General features: G+C 57.2%; 1 long non-coding RNA gene across 1 annotated transcript; it reads right to left on the bottom strand.

The window, feature by feature from the left end:
- Positions 1-1,597: 1,597 nt before the first annotated feature.
- LOC131497860 (uncharacterized) lies at positions 1,598-13,466 on the bottom strand. Its single transcript, XR_009255187.1, has 4 exons — positions 13,193-13,466; positions 7,624-7,785; positions 2,149-2,298; positions 1,598-1,711 (listed from the first exon to the last, which is right to left on the bottom strand). It is a non-coding gene; the product is annotated as an uncharacterized LOC131497860 (long non-coding RNA).
- Positions 13,467-13,851: the final 385 nt, after the last annotated feature.

The following is a 13,851-nucleotide window of genomic DNA, read 5'->3' as shown; positions in this document are numbered from 1 at the left end:
CTGGGCCTGGACCCAGGCATCTGTGAGGCGTCACAGGTAAAGTGTGATGTGTGGCTTCTGCTGAGGAATAACACCTGTGGGCCTTCGGTCTGTCACGTGTTAAAGGAGGGTGGTGTATCCAGGTGATCTGAAAAAGCCCTGGCTCCAGCCCCCTCTGCTTCCGTGACTCTGGCTCTTTGGCCTTGGTCTGTTGTCTGTACAAATACCAACCATACCCGCCTGCCTGCACACCCAGGGTTTTGCCCAGTCCCCCGGGAGGCCCAGATATTTTAATTTCTTAAAATGTCCAATTTATCAGAACGACACTCCTCGGCTTTATGTCCCAGCAGAACACTGGCTCCCAGCCACAGACAAAAAGTACTTGTGATTTGATCTGAGTTGAGGCCCAAAGGAGAGGCAGAGCACCAAGCCCCTGCCTTAGGGCACCAGCAACTTCCTGTAGGAGCTGCAGCTCTGCACCCCCCCCCCCCCCCGCCAGGCTGGGGGGAGGGGGGGAGGAGGGCGGGGGTACGGCCAGGCTCACCCGCGAGCTTGTTCCAGAAATTGCTTCCTTCTTCCTCTCCCGTCAGAAGTGTCCTATTCTATTGGAGTATTTGGAAAAACAGATACCGGGTGATTCTGCTCCTTCCATCGGGAACAGCTGCTTGAGAGGAGCTCAAGCCCATCTGGATTCAGACACATCTGTTTTCCAGGAGCAGAAAGCTTCATTCATTCTTAGCTGGTTCTTAGCAGCACATGGTGACCCGCCAGCAGGCGTGATCACCCCAGGCTCAGCCCATTACTCTGTACTTTTTGGTTCATGGATACTGGAAGCTTAGGGTACTTTGAACTTACTGCTACCTTAAGAATGTAAAGGGGATATTTCGTCTCCCACTCGGTCAGGCTATCTTGTCACACACACACACACACACACACACACACACAAGCCCCGACCCTTCAGATGTTACCGTGACTAGCCTGCATTTGCGTAACATCTAATAGCACTTTCTGAAGGTGTTTACTCATAAAAGTAAATGAGGTGATCCAGAGGCCTGGCTGGCCCTGGGAGGGGCCCTTTGCCCATTGGTAAACAGGTCCGGCTGACAGAAGTAAAGGCTTCGGGTCTTCACTGAGGCTGTAACCAGACGACTCCACCCTCGAGGCCACTGCAGGCATGTTGAGAGAAGAACCAGATCTCAAGCCAGACCTGGGTGTGAATTCTGGGTCTACTGTTGCCTAATTTTGTGACCTTTCACTAGTCACCCATTCTGTTTCTTTATTTCATTATTATTATTTTTTTTAATGTTTATTTGTTTTTGAGAGACAGAGAACGAGCAGGGGAGGAACAGAGAGAGAGGGAGACACAGAATCCGAAGCAGGCTCCAGGCTCTGAGCTGTCAGCACAGAGCCCGATGCGGGGCGCGAACCCACGAGCCGTGAGATCATGTCCTGAGCCGAAGTCAGACACCCAACTGACTGAGCCACTCAGGTGCCCCAATGCAGCGTATTCTTATTTCCAGTCCAGCAGTGTTCTAGACGTTGTCTGTCCTAAAAGAAGTGGGTTAGGAAGCACAGGTAACATGGGCCTACATCAGACCTTTCGGTGAATACCTTTCTCGTTGCTCTGCCCTCCCCAATTTAAGGACAAGGGGTGTTCCATGAAAATTCAACAGCGGAGGAGACCCATATTCTCTTTCGCATCGAAGAGTTCATTTCATCCTGTGCAGGCACCCTGAGGGACAGATTGAAGCATGAAAACCGTGGTAAGGTTGACATTTTTGGATGCCACCGAAACATACTTATTCCCAATATCTGTTGCTTTATGGGAAGAATGAAATTCCCAGTTCCCGCATATACACGGGTTGGGAGCGGACATACAGAATTAAACAAAATATTAACATCAGATGCACAACATCAGATGCACATCTGTTAGGATTTTTGCAGGACGATTCCAGTGCAGACACACCCAAAGAGAGTGGGGCAGTCTTTCAAAGACTTGAATTTCCTCATCCGGAGTATTGTAATAATGATACCTCATTCACAGCATTGCTGGAGATTAAGTGAGATAATGTAAAGTACCACTAACAGACCAGCATTTGTATCCTTCGCCCACTGAGGCCTCAGCTTCTTTCCCTGTTGGCCTTTTTTATGGAGCATGCTTCCCCTTACCTTTGGCTAGCCCAGGTGAGGGACAGGTCCCAGAGCGAACTTTCAGCTGCTGCCTTTTGCCACCTGTTGTTGGCCTGTTCTGCTTCTGTGGACACAGGCTTTTTATTTTGTAGGCAGTCTACATTTCTGTGTTGGGGAGGTTACCTGGGACTGTAAATAGGGAAACAGGAGCAAGTTTGACTTTTTTATTTTTTTTTTAACTTTTTAAATTATTAGAGAGAGAGAGAGAGAGAGAGAGAGAAAATCCCCAGCAGGCTCCATGCTGTCAGCACAGAGCCTGACACGGGACTCGATCCCACAACTCTGGGATCATGACCTGAGCCGGAATCAAGAGTCGGGCGCTCAACTGACTGAGCCACCCAGGCACCCCAGAAGTTTGGTTTGTTTTTAACCAGAAAAGACGCCACTGCTTAGTGGCATCTCCAGCATTTGCCCTTCCTAGAGGAGCCTGGCAGAAACTGGGCAGATGCCTCCGGGCAGCTGGGCTGATCTAGAGACTTGATCTAGAGTCTTGGGCTTTGCCCAACTGAGGGTTTATCAGACCATTCTGCCCCATATTGAGGCCCTGTTTCTGGGGCCCCGGGGACAGCCCTCTCTTCCAAAGACCCCTCTGGCGTGATAGGACGCGAGCCCAAAGTCAGCATCTCAAAAGCCAAGTCACAATACAAAATTGTTCATTCTAGCCCCTCTCTGCCCTTTGATCCATTAAAAGTCATCTCCTGCCTTGGGCCCTCAGTTTTCCTTTAAGAGCCGTGGCTTGGCTTGGATGAACTCCAAGGCTTCTTCCAAGGTGACACCTCTCTAGGGGCAAGTCATTTGCACCACGTGCAGTTTCAGTTATGAGGATGAGTAGTAGCCTTCAGGCCCCACCAGACCCTTGATGGAGGGAATTCCTATAACCTGTACCACCAGGTACAAACCAGCCGCTTCATTCGATGCACCAGTTTGTCTGTGAGGCGTCAAGGCATTACTTCTGTGAGTGGGAGGACTATTGTCTTAACTAAGAAGACAGGGACACCTGGGGGGGCTCAGTCGGTTGGGCGTCTGACTTTGGCTCGGGTCTTGTGGCTCCTGAGTTCGAGCCCCATGTCGGGCTCTGTGCTCACGCCCCAGAGCCTGGAGCCTGCTTCCGATTCTGTCTGGGTCTCTCTGCCTCCCCACCCCCCGCCCCACGCCCCCACCACACACACCCTGTGTGTGTGTCTCTCTCAAATATAAGTAAACACTTAAAAAATTATTTTTTTAAATAAAAAGAAGACAGAAATTGTTGAGTTCTCTGGGTGCCGTGCTTCTCTGGAGCGTCTACCTTTTCCTTCTTGAACCTGGGAAGAGTCTACTTTAGGACGGCAGGTGAGCCTTCAGAGAGACTCTCCCTGGGGTCTCTCTGGCATCACCTGGGGGAGAAGGAGAAGTGGGCGTTGACAATTGGGTCCTGGGCTTCCCAGTAAGCCCCCCCTCCCCGCCCAGAGCAGAAAAGGGGTGGGGGCATGGGAAATGAACTTGTTCTGGAAAGCTGCCTTGAAAGAGAGGCTGGGCTCTGCTCCCTTTCGAACACAAGGTGGCATCGCGCTGGTGTTAGCCTTGCGTGTGTCAGCACCCAGAGAAAGACTGCCAGCCCCTCATCCCAGGCCAACCCAGACCAAGGAAGTTGCCTACTGGGGGGGGAGGGGTCACCTTGTACAGATAAGGTAAACACTTCCCGTTCCTAACAAGCATGCTGGGGCCCAGAGTGGCTGTTACGCCGATAGCAGAGATCTGACTAGAACTCTCGACCCTTAGTTCAGTGCTCTTTCTACGAGGCTGCCTCTTGATTCTCAACAGCCCTGAGTTGCTCTTTCATTCACCGGGGTCGGAAAACCCCTTTTCTCAGCCTCCCCACCAAGGCAGCCCGCAGGCTGGGGACCCAAAGGGAAGGCAAGGTGGGCCCACCGCTGAGGTGAGCGGGGGGTTCATACGGGCGAGAGGAACATTGGCCCAAGGGATTAAAGAAGGGGGGTTTTGAAAGCATCCACACCACTGATGGCTGGCCTTTGAAGTCACAGAGGAATTTCTGCTGTGGCCACCTATGAATAAGGCTAAAGGAAATGTCACGGAGTCAGCTTAGGGAGCTGCTTCAATAGAAACTTCAGCCAAGGCCAATAATAAATGGGAGTTACATAACTCAGCAGGTCACAGCACTAACTAAGCCCTTTATAGGCCATCAATCCACATTTGTTTCCTGGATTTTATAACTGCTGCTGAAAAGGGGGAGCAGTGGGGGTGAGGATTAGAGGAAGAGGGCTGTGTGGCTGGACTCCGACTCCAAGCCCACACCACTGTTGGGGTTGGCCCTTGGGCATCCAGACGAGGGACCTTGTGCCGGGGAACCCGGACTCCCCCGTCTCAGACTGCTCTGAGGAGCCACCAGCTTCAGGTGGCCCTCAGTTTTCTGTCACATGACAGGGTTGGGCAAGATGAGTTCTAGGATCCCTTTCCACCCCACGGTTCTAAACATCAGGAGCAAAAGGGTAGGAATCAGGACCGCCTAGGGCCGCTCCCACCCGCACCACCACCACCAAAGGTGGTTGCAAGAAGCTGTTGGGTCCTCTTGGTGGCCAAGGGGGAGAGTGAGACTTAAAGCTTAATGGGGGCAGGCCCAAGGAGGAGATGAGGCCAGCCTGGGTGGGCTGGGAGCCAGGTCCCTTGCTGCGGCCTCCTCCGTGGCCTGCAGGTGCTCTACACCAGAGGGCCCCCCATGCGCGCGTGCGCGCGCGCACACACACACACACACACACACACGGGTCTGGAGGACAGTGGTATCTCGCGACAGCATTTGCCATCCTCAGGCCTGGGGAGTTCGACGACTGAGAGTGTTCAGGGTTGCTCCAGGGCCCTTGTCAGGTGGTTATGAATGTCCCAAACCACAGCCAACAGACTCCATAGGTGGCTTCTGCCCCTCACCCCCCTGGGGTCTGGAAGACCACTCCTAATCACCCGCATGCCATTCAGAGTTCCTCCGTCCTTGCCCAGCCTCCTGCACAAAGCTGCAGCAGAGAGGGCCCAGTGCAAAGCCGGAGGAAGGGCCTGGGAGCCACGCTTGGTGGGGGCGGGAGGACGGCAGAAGGCTTGTGGCTGTGGAGAATGGCGGGAAAGCTGGATGCGAAAGCTGGATGCGAGTGCGAACAGCCAGAGGGATGAGGGTTCTCGAAGCAGCGACCAGGCTGCCCGGCCCTTCTTAGGGGCCAGGGCCCAGAACTTTCCTGATGGGATCACACCTTGGGCAGGATGCCCCTGGCCAGCCAAGGAGCCCTCACAGAAGATGTCGGAGGTGGGATGGTCCACAGCCTCAGCACCCCTGGGAAGGCAGGAGCATGGGGCGCTTGGGAGGAGGTGGGCAGTTTCCCAGGCGTGCCAGCAGCACAGCAAAACTACAGAAGAAAAGGGAAAAGTCGGGGTGCCCCACCATCAGCAAGGAATTTCCAACTTAAGACAAAAACGTTTCCTCAGAGAAGAGACTCCTGTGGCAGGAGAGTGCTCCTACCTGGAGAATGGTCCAGACCCTTTCGTGAGGCCCTTTCACTGGGACTCAGCCTGTCTGAAGTCCTTGGGTCTGGCCTCCGCCCTTCCTCAGTGCTTGCCCCCCCCCACCCCCACCCCCGGGCCGCTTCCTGTTCAGGAACAGCTGCAAGTCTGGGCTTGTCCCTCTGGTCAGCTGGGCTTCCAGACAGACATCCCAGCCTGACACCTTTGCTGGGGTTTGGAAGGTGGTGGTGCCCTGTCTGCCCTCGACACCCACTCCCTCCTCGCACCACATTGAACAGGTGCCTTAAGCTGAGACCCAGAGGTGGGGGGAAGGGGAGGGGTGGTTGTGGTTTGAATCCCCTGGATCCCCCAGTCTCAACAAGAGGCCTCCAGAAAGGGGGTCACAGGGTCCCACTCTTTCAATTGGCCTGACCCACCCTCCTCGAACGCAATCCCATAGGCTATTCTACCTGAGTCAGGTGGACCAGCAAAGCAGAGCTCTGGCCAGGGGGTAAGGGTTCTGATCCGGGCACCCCGGCCCCGTCTCAGGGGAGACGGCAGCGCCTTATTTGGGAACAGTTTTTGTAGCGAAGACACTTGACCCCACAGCTGCTGAGGCTGAAGGAAGGGCAGGTGCCAGCTGAAGTGAGCTGGCCAGCTCCTGGCCTCAGCTCCACACCACCTTCAAAGGTCTTCTTGGTCATCCCCCTGCCTCTGCACAGGGCTCCTCCAACACAAATCCTCCTCTCCGCCTGGGGTCTCCCTGCTGAGTCTGAGGATTTTCTCCTCCGGTTGTCTCCCCTCTCTCTGCCCCCCAAGTGCAAGCGAAGGGGGTGGGCGGATGGATTAAAAAGAGACTGAGGGAGACCCAAGGCTTGAGAGCAGAAATGGTGAGTGCCCAGGTTCCAACACAATTTACATGCCAGGAGGGCGAGCTCCTCCTTCCATGGCCTGCTTTTTCTTTGTTGAAAGGCTTAAGTGAGCACCGGATGGACTGTTCTAGAAACTCTGCCCCAGGCAGGGTAGAGCAGAAACACCAAAAGCATTGCAGAAAATTCTGTGACGGTGAGAGGGTGGTCGGGATGTGTGCCCATCCCACCTCTGCCCACCTAGGCACAGCTAGGGTGTCCCAGGCCAAGAAAAGGCCTTAGGACAGGAAGGTCCTTTGCTAACACAGGGCAGGAGGTGGGCCTGGTCCCGTGTCCTACGTTTGCATTGCTTTCCTCAACCCTCGAGGCAGTGGTGAGGCAGGGGCTTCCCCAGCGGACAGAGGACTCCGAGACCAGGGTTTCTCTCCCTGGACACGAGGGGCAGGAGGAGACTCTCTTGTGCGACCTCTCTGTATTTAGCGGCCTCCTGACCTCTACTCACCAAATGCCAGTAGCACATGCTGTTGTGAGAACCAAAAATGTCTCCTGGCGTTGCCAGATGTCTCAGGAGCAGACGCGCACCCGCTGGAGAACGGCTGTCTTACCCAGCAGGCGTCCAGAGATTCTGGGACAGGCCCACATTTGAATCTGGATGGTCTGCCGCCTCTTTGGGGGTAAAAGTCCCCCTTGAAAATCCCCAGAATAGGGCTCCCACCCTCAGTTTCAAGTTTATGGGCTCCAGGGGCTCATTCATGGAGTGACTGTTAAGAGTATCTGCCTCCAGAGAAAGTGGGTCTGGATGGAAAACTGGCTGAGACAGCCGGCCCACCTCCCTTTGGTGGGGGGGGGTGGTGCCTGCTGTGAAGGCCCCTTGGGGACCCCTTGAGGGTGAGTGTGAGCTGGGAGAGAGACGTGAGGGCAGGGCAGTGGGAGGCGCCCCCCCCCACTATGTGGCCACACCCCTGCATGTCCAGCAGCCCTGAGGCTGGGCAACCTCCCTCACCTGCTCGCAGATGGGTCGCCCTGACTCATGACCACTGGATGCGACCTGGCCTTGTCTCATTCCAGAAGATCCCTGCTATGACTGAGTGACCTCAACACTTACCCAGGTGGACCTGCCCCTAGAGGCCAGTGGATGGGACCAGTGGACTCAGGAGGTGGCCTTTGGTTCTGGGTTCTGGAATGCGATGACGGAGGCAGTGGTGGGGAAGGTTGTAGACTCCAGGAACTTCCGCTCCCCCTGCTCTGTCGCATGCTGTAAAGACACCTGGAACGCAACACCAGATGCTAGTTCTCATTCCAGCTCTCTGGCCTCGGGTCCCTGGTCTGTGAAATGGAGGCGTTGGAGTGAAGGAGGGTCTCTGACAGCTGACGTGCACTGAGCATGTCCTATGTGGCAGGGTATTTACGTCCATCCTATCATATAACTCATGCAACGCTCTAGGAGGCAGGCACTGTGATTACTATCCTCATCTTACAGCTGAGGACGCTGAGCTCAGAGAAGTTCAGTAACTCGCCCAAGGCCACACAGCCAGTCAGTGGAGGGGGCTGGGCACGTACCCAGGTCTGGCCCAGCGTCATTGCTGAGGGCAGCCATCGCTCAGGTAAGAGGCCGGCTGACTGGGTAGTGGCCATGAGTATCAAGGATGGAAGAGGGAACACAGAGCGAGGAGGGGCCGGACCAGGCACCCAGCCCAGTGCTGGCAGGAGTGGAAGATGACTCCTGGGTTTGGAGCCCGAGGGACAGGAGGGCGGTGGTGCTATTAATAGACAGGAGAGTCAGGAGGAGGGGCAGGTTTAAGGCGAGATGATAGTGCATTCTCAGACACGCTGATGCTCATGTGCTCATAGTGGGACATTCAGGGCGAGATCCAGTACAATTAGGAAAGTTCAGCGCGTACAAAAGTACCTCCAAACACCAGCAACCCCGCCCCCTTACCAAAATCGAACCCCCAGAGCCCTCGGCCCCCAGCCCTGGGCTGAGGCTGCCCAGCGGGGTCTGCCCGAGCCCAAGTTCAAGTCCCACACTGACCGCTGGGGGTCACCACTGCCGCACAGAGGGAGGCGCGGCGGGCGGGCGTGCCACAGGGTCCACCTAGGGGAACGCAGCGGGGCAGAGGGGGAAGAGGTTTCGCCTTGTTTTAGGCATGGGAGGGGAGGCTCACAAGACTCCGAGCTGCTGCTTGTCCCCAGGTACCCAGGCATCTGGCAACACCACGGGAATTTCCGATTTACCTCCCGTCAAGTTCTGGGGACCTTAGAGCCCGAAGAGGAGAGGGAGCGGAGGAGCCCCCTTCCCTGAGGGTGCCGGGAGCGCCACGGGCCCAGCTGGTGGGGGGGACACCATGTCCAGGGCGCTGGGGGCCGGCGACCTCGGGCAGCTGAGCCGGGAGCAGGAGCCCAGCTGTTCCCAATCTCGAGTCTCCCCTGACATTTGCGTCAGCAGCTCTGCCCTTTGACCTTTAATTCCCGGGAGTGGAGGGTGGAGGCAGCTTTGGCGATCAGGACTAATTATTTGCAATTCGATTCAACCAGCAGTTTATTGGGGTTTGGCCTGGCCGCCTGCCCTCCTCTCCGCCCCCCCCCCCCCCCTCCCATTTATAGCCTTGGCCTCCTTCGGAAGCTGGAAAGAACACAGGGCAGGGGTGGTTCTACCTGGGACACACCCTGGTTCCTCTTGTCTCCTGCTCCTGGGAGGGGCCTGTGGGCAATGACGCTTATAAAAGTGCTTTGAGACCCCTGGACAGAGGACGTGTCCCCATGGACACACCCAGCTCTGCCCGGTGCCCCCCCAGGGCCGGCCTCCGGCTCCACTCCGGGCTTGCTGGGACACGTCCCAGGGTGGGTTGGCCAGGCCTGGAGGCGCTGGCCTCCCAGCCACCTGTGAGTGGGTGCAGGGCTAGGAGGGGGGCAGACACCGCCCCAGCCATGGGGCTGCCCAGGTCCCGGGTCTCCTGTCGGTGTCCGGTGTCCCTCTATATTTGTCCTCTCCAAGGGGCAGGCAGCCAGCCGGCCCCATGACGTCTCCTCCGGGCCTGGGCTATTTTGGAGCCGGCCTTGGGGGGCTGGGGAAGGCAGGGGTGAGCGGTAAGGGAATGTTTCCTCCCAGCTCCAGGTCAGAGAAGAGGCTGAGGGCGTGTGGCACGGGGAACCGGCCTTGTGGCCTTTCTCAGAATTCCCTGTGCGGCTACTCAGATGTTCCTTCTGCTAGGGTTTCCTGGGGATGCCTGGGCTCCGGGGCTGTGAGGGCTGTCTGGGCAGGAACCCCAACCTCTTCTCCACTCTCGGGGTTTTTCCAGCCATTGAGACATCGTCCCTCAGTGAAAACACAACTCCTTCCACTCCGGGTCTCACCTAGGACCAGAGCTAGCCCGGTGGCTCCCATCCGTAAGATTTCTCAGGGCACTGACATTTCCAGAAAACATCCTAGGATCTGACACGGTCACCAGGTTTGTATTTTGCTGAGTTAGGGACATTAAAAGGAAATGTCAAAGGAAAGGTCCTTTTAAATACACACGTGCACACACACGCACACAAATGAAAATATATAGTACAAGTGAAAGGGCCTTGCTTCACATCGAGTGGGTCTGGCTCTGTGAAAACCTCACTATGTTGTCCTTATTTTTCTCATTTTGCCACAAACAGATGAGAACATGGCAACAGCTGGCAGTGGGCACCCTGTCCGTGGGCTCACATTCCAGGAACCACTGGGCCCTTGCAGTCCCCACCTGGGCCCAAGGACCAAGGTCAGCAGGGGACCCCCTCCCCCCACCACTACCCTCTCCCGCTCCCATGCAGCACTTTGCTGCTTTCCGTCCTCCCCCCACCCCCAGCCCCAGTGTTCGCTGGAAGGGAGGCTGAGGACTGGTCTTGACACAGCTCTCAGGCTATCTGGTCACTGTGCTGGTCACTGGTGCAGCCTGGCTGTCCCGGTGCCCCTTTGAACCCCATCTGGACAGAGCCTCAGGCACCCGGAACATCAGCCACGTCCCGGCCTGTGATCTGAGACTAGTCCCAAAAGCTCCCTCCCTGAGAGTCCGTCCGTTCCTTGTTCTGTAAAATGGGTATACTGACTCCTCGTGAGGATTGAGTGAGAGAGTGTTTGTGAAAGTATTTTGTGGACTTGGGCAGGGGTGGTTATTATTATTATGAGAAACTAGTAAATGGCTGAAGAAAGAGCACCCCAAAAGCTGATCTCAGCTTCTGGGCACAAAGACAGTGCTCACACCCACCCCCGTGTCTGTGATCTTGGGGCCCCTCCAACCCCACAAAGGAGCCAAGCAAGTCTGATCCCTGTGAGTCAAGGTGGCCTGGTCTACACCAAGGTCTTCTGCTTGAAATAGGGCCCGACCTCTGGCCTGTGCTCAGAGAAAGGGTCTGTCACTGGCAAAGGCTTCCATTTACTTGTGGTGGCCCCCCTGCGTGGTTATGGGTGTTGTCACCCCCTCAATTGTGGACAAGTGTGTGGAAAGCCTCCCCAAGAAGGAGGCCCTTTGGGGGGGATAAGGAGCCTTGGGTCTGAGGACTCCGAGAAGGTCCCATCCCTGAACTTCAAGGTATCCACAAAGGAGCCGACGTGAAGGACTCCCTGTCCCCCATCATCCTCTGTTTCTGGGGCAGAGACTAGGAAATACACCAACCCATGTTCCCAGGCCATTTCGACCACTTCCTCTGGCGTGTGGCTTCAGACACATCCCTTTGCCTGCCTGAGCCTCAGTTTCCTCATCCGCAAAATAGGGATAAGAGTCCCTAACTCATGGGGGTTGCTGTAAGTGTCCATGGGATTATGTGTGAACGCCCCTGGAGGGGGCTCGCTCAAGAGGTCCCCCTCCCACCCTCCCACGAGGCCTTGGCATAGCCACAGCTCCCCCCCGAAAACAACCAAAGTGTCCCCAGGAAGCGTGGGCCCGTGGCTGGGCTGCCTCCTCCACCCAGCAGTAGAGGATCCCCGGGAGGTTTCCTCGTCCCAGCCAGGCCCCGGCTCCCCCCCACCCCTTCCCCCCAGCTGCTTGGCAGCCAGTTGTCATGAAGTCACTGCCACCTTCCCCAGCCTGCAGCACCCCCCCCCCCCCCCCACCTCCGCCCCCGTGCTGACATCCCATTTGGCAAAGAGGTTGGAAAAGCCGCTGACTCTTCCAGACCCTGAGTTCATGGACTGGTCAGGGCCTGTCAGCCACAGGCTGACCATGTGGGCAGAGGGGGTTTACAGAGCGAGGGAGAGGCCCCTCCAGGCTTTCACTCCCTGCCTCAAGCTAACCCCAGCTTCTGAGACACTCCTCCACTCCTCCAACACAACACACACACACGCACACACACGCACGCACACACACACCTCCATGTACATACCTGGACCTAGGTACGTGTGACTTGCCCCCCCCCCCCCCCGCACACATGTATACACACTCTCCCCTTTCTGCTCCCACGGAAACCGTCCTACACACACACACCGAGATACCCACTCCCGCTCCATGTATAGAGTCTTTTACTCAGCCACTTACCCACGAAAGCACACTCTGAACCCACGTGTGGCTGCACGCACACATGCGTGTGCCCACACGGCATCTTCTGACACACTGCATGGGTTCCCGGCCACCACAAGCCGCTCAGAGCTGGCCATTCCTGACTTTCACCCCCGGCCTGTGCCCTTGGGCCCCTTCCAGCCGAGAGGAACACTCACAGACGGAGCCAGACTCGGAGTGGAGAGTCTCTGAGTCCCTAGACCAGGACCCCAGCGACCCCCCTCGATCTTATTTGTGGAAACTGTGGCCCAGAGAGGGCAAGGGGATGGTCAAGCCACACAGCCCAAGTTCTTCCAAGTATTTCAAAATGCCTGAGAGCAGGGTGGAAAAGGAAGGAAGCACCCAGGCTCCTCCCTCCCTCACCACCAGCCCCCTCAAACCTCCTGACTCAGTTCTTCCCTTCCCTGGGCAGAACCAGCCCCACGGCAGAACCATTCCTCCAGGATGACTGCCAAGACCGGGTGTTGTGCGAGACGTTCGCCCTCGGCCCTGGGTGCGGGTCACTCGAAGCTGCACAGGGGGAGGGGACCCACTGTTGAGACAAAACCTTCCCGGGCCCTCTTTTTCCCTGCCTCAGTTTCCCTCCTCAGGACTCAAGACCCGCAACAGCTGCCTGGACTGTGGCTCCAGGCACTGCCTTTGTGCCCTAGACCATCAGCTCCACAGGGCGAAGGATTTCTGCCTGGAACTGTGTCTGGCACCTAGCAGGTGCTCGGCAAAACTGTATCGCATGAATGGATAGGCCCTCCCCACCCCAGCCTCCTTTGTCATAATCAGGGGGCCTGGTGCCCAGCTGCTTCCCATCGGCTAGCAGTGCGGGATCTGCCATGGGTGGCCGTGTCACCGTGGGCCAGTCACTTGCTCCCCAGAGCCTCGGCTGCACGGAGGAACGAGGGGCCACTGCTGCGGGGGAGTGCAGTTTATCTTAGGTGATTCCAGGGACCGTGTGGGGGGAGGGGGTCCAGTCTCGGGGCTGCCTCCTTCCCACTAAAGGAGGGAGCCCTCTGAGCAGACAAGGCTGGGGAGCCGCCTCTTAGAAACAAAACTGCCACCCAGAGCAGACCAACATTTTCAACCTGGGAAGCCACGGGACGAGAGTAGTTCTGAGTATTTCTCACACCTTTCCCCCAAACGCACCCACCTCTCCCAACTCACACGTGGCGGGTTCACCTGAGGGAGCCACGGGGCACCAGCTCCGGCCAACATCCTGCTTCCTGCAGGGCCTGGGGCGGGCACACAGGGGTGTTTGTTCATAATGGGCGGCAGGAGATGCTAATCGCTGCGGCTCGCTGGGCCCCAGCTGAAGGTCAGGAGGTAAGGTGACCCGTGGTTATAAATAACCGTGCCTGGCCCAGCCCCAGAGGGCAGTGCTTCATTTGCGCCCCTCACCGGGTCACCCTCCTCGGTCCCTGACTGTGGCAACCTAGCCTCCCAAAGCCCCAACCCGCAGGGATCTTTGGGGGCGAGGCGCAAGGTCACATGGGGTCCCTGGGCTGCCCTTGCCTGCGAGTGGAGGAGACGCAGGTGTTCTCTGCTGGGGGTGGGGCGGGAGGCACCGAGGCGAACACAGCCTCACCCAGGGCCCAAGGTGCGGAGAGGCCGTGGACGTAACCCGGGGACCCAGGCAGCCTGTACCCCTGCACTCTCACCTCCCACGCCAAGCCTGTCCCCCAAGCCCTGCCTCCCAGCTCATGGCTTGTGACAGCTGGTGGCAGGGCCGCCCAGGGTAAGGCAGCCAGGGAGGGATAGCCCCAGGCCCGCTTCTAGGGCCTAAACTGTAACGGTGCCATTTACCTTGGGAATTGACCCCAGAG

Source organism: Neofelis nebulosa, chromosome 16, assembly GCF_028018385.1.
Source record: "Neofelis nebulosa isolate mNeoNeb1 chromosome 16, mNeoNeb1.pri, whole genome shotgun sequence".
Lineage (NCBI taxonomy): Eukaryota > Metazoa > Chordata > Mammalia > Carnivora > Felidae > Neofelis > Neofelis nebulosa.
Note: the sequence above shows the minus strand (reverse complement) of the source record. Positions and strands in the feature narration are given on the sequence as shown.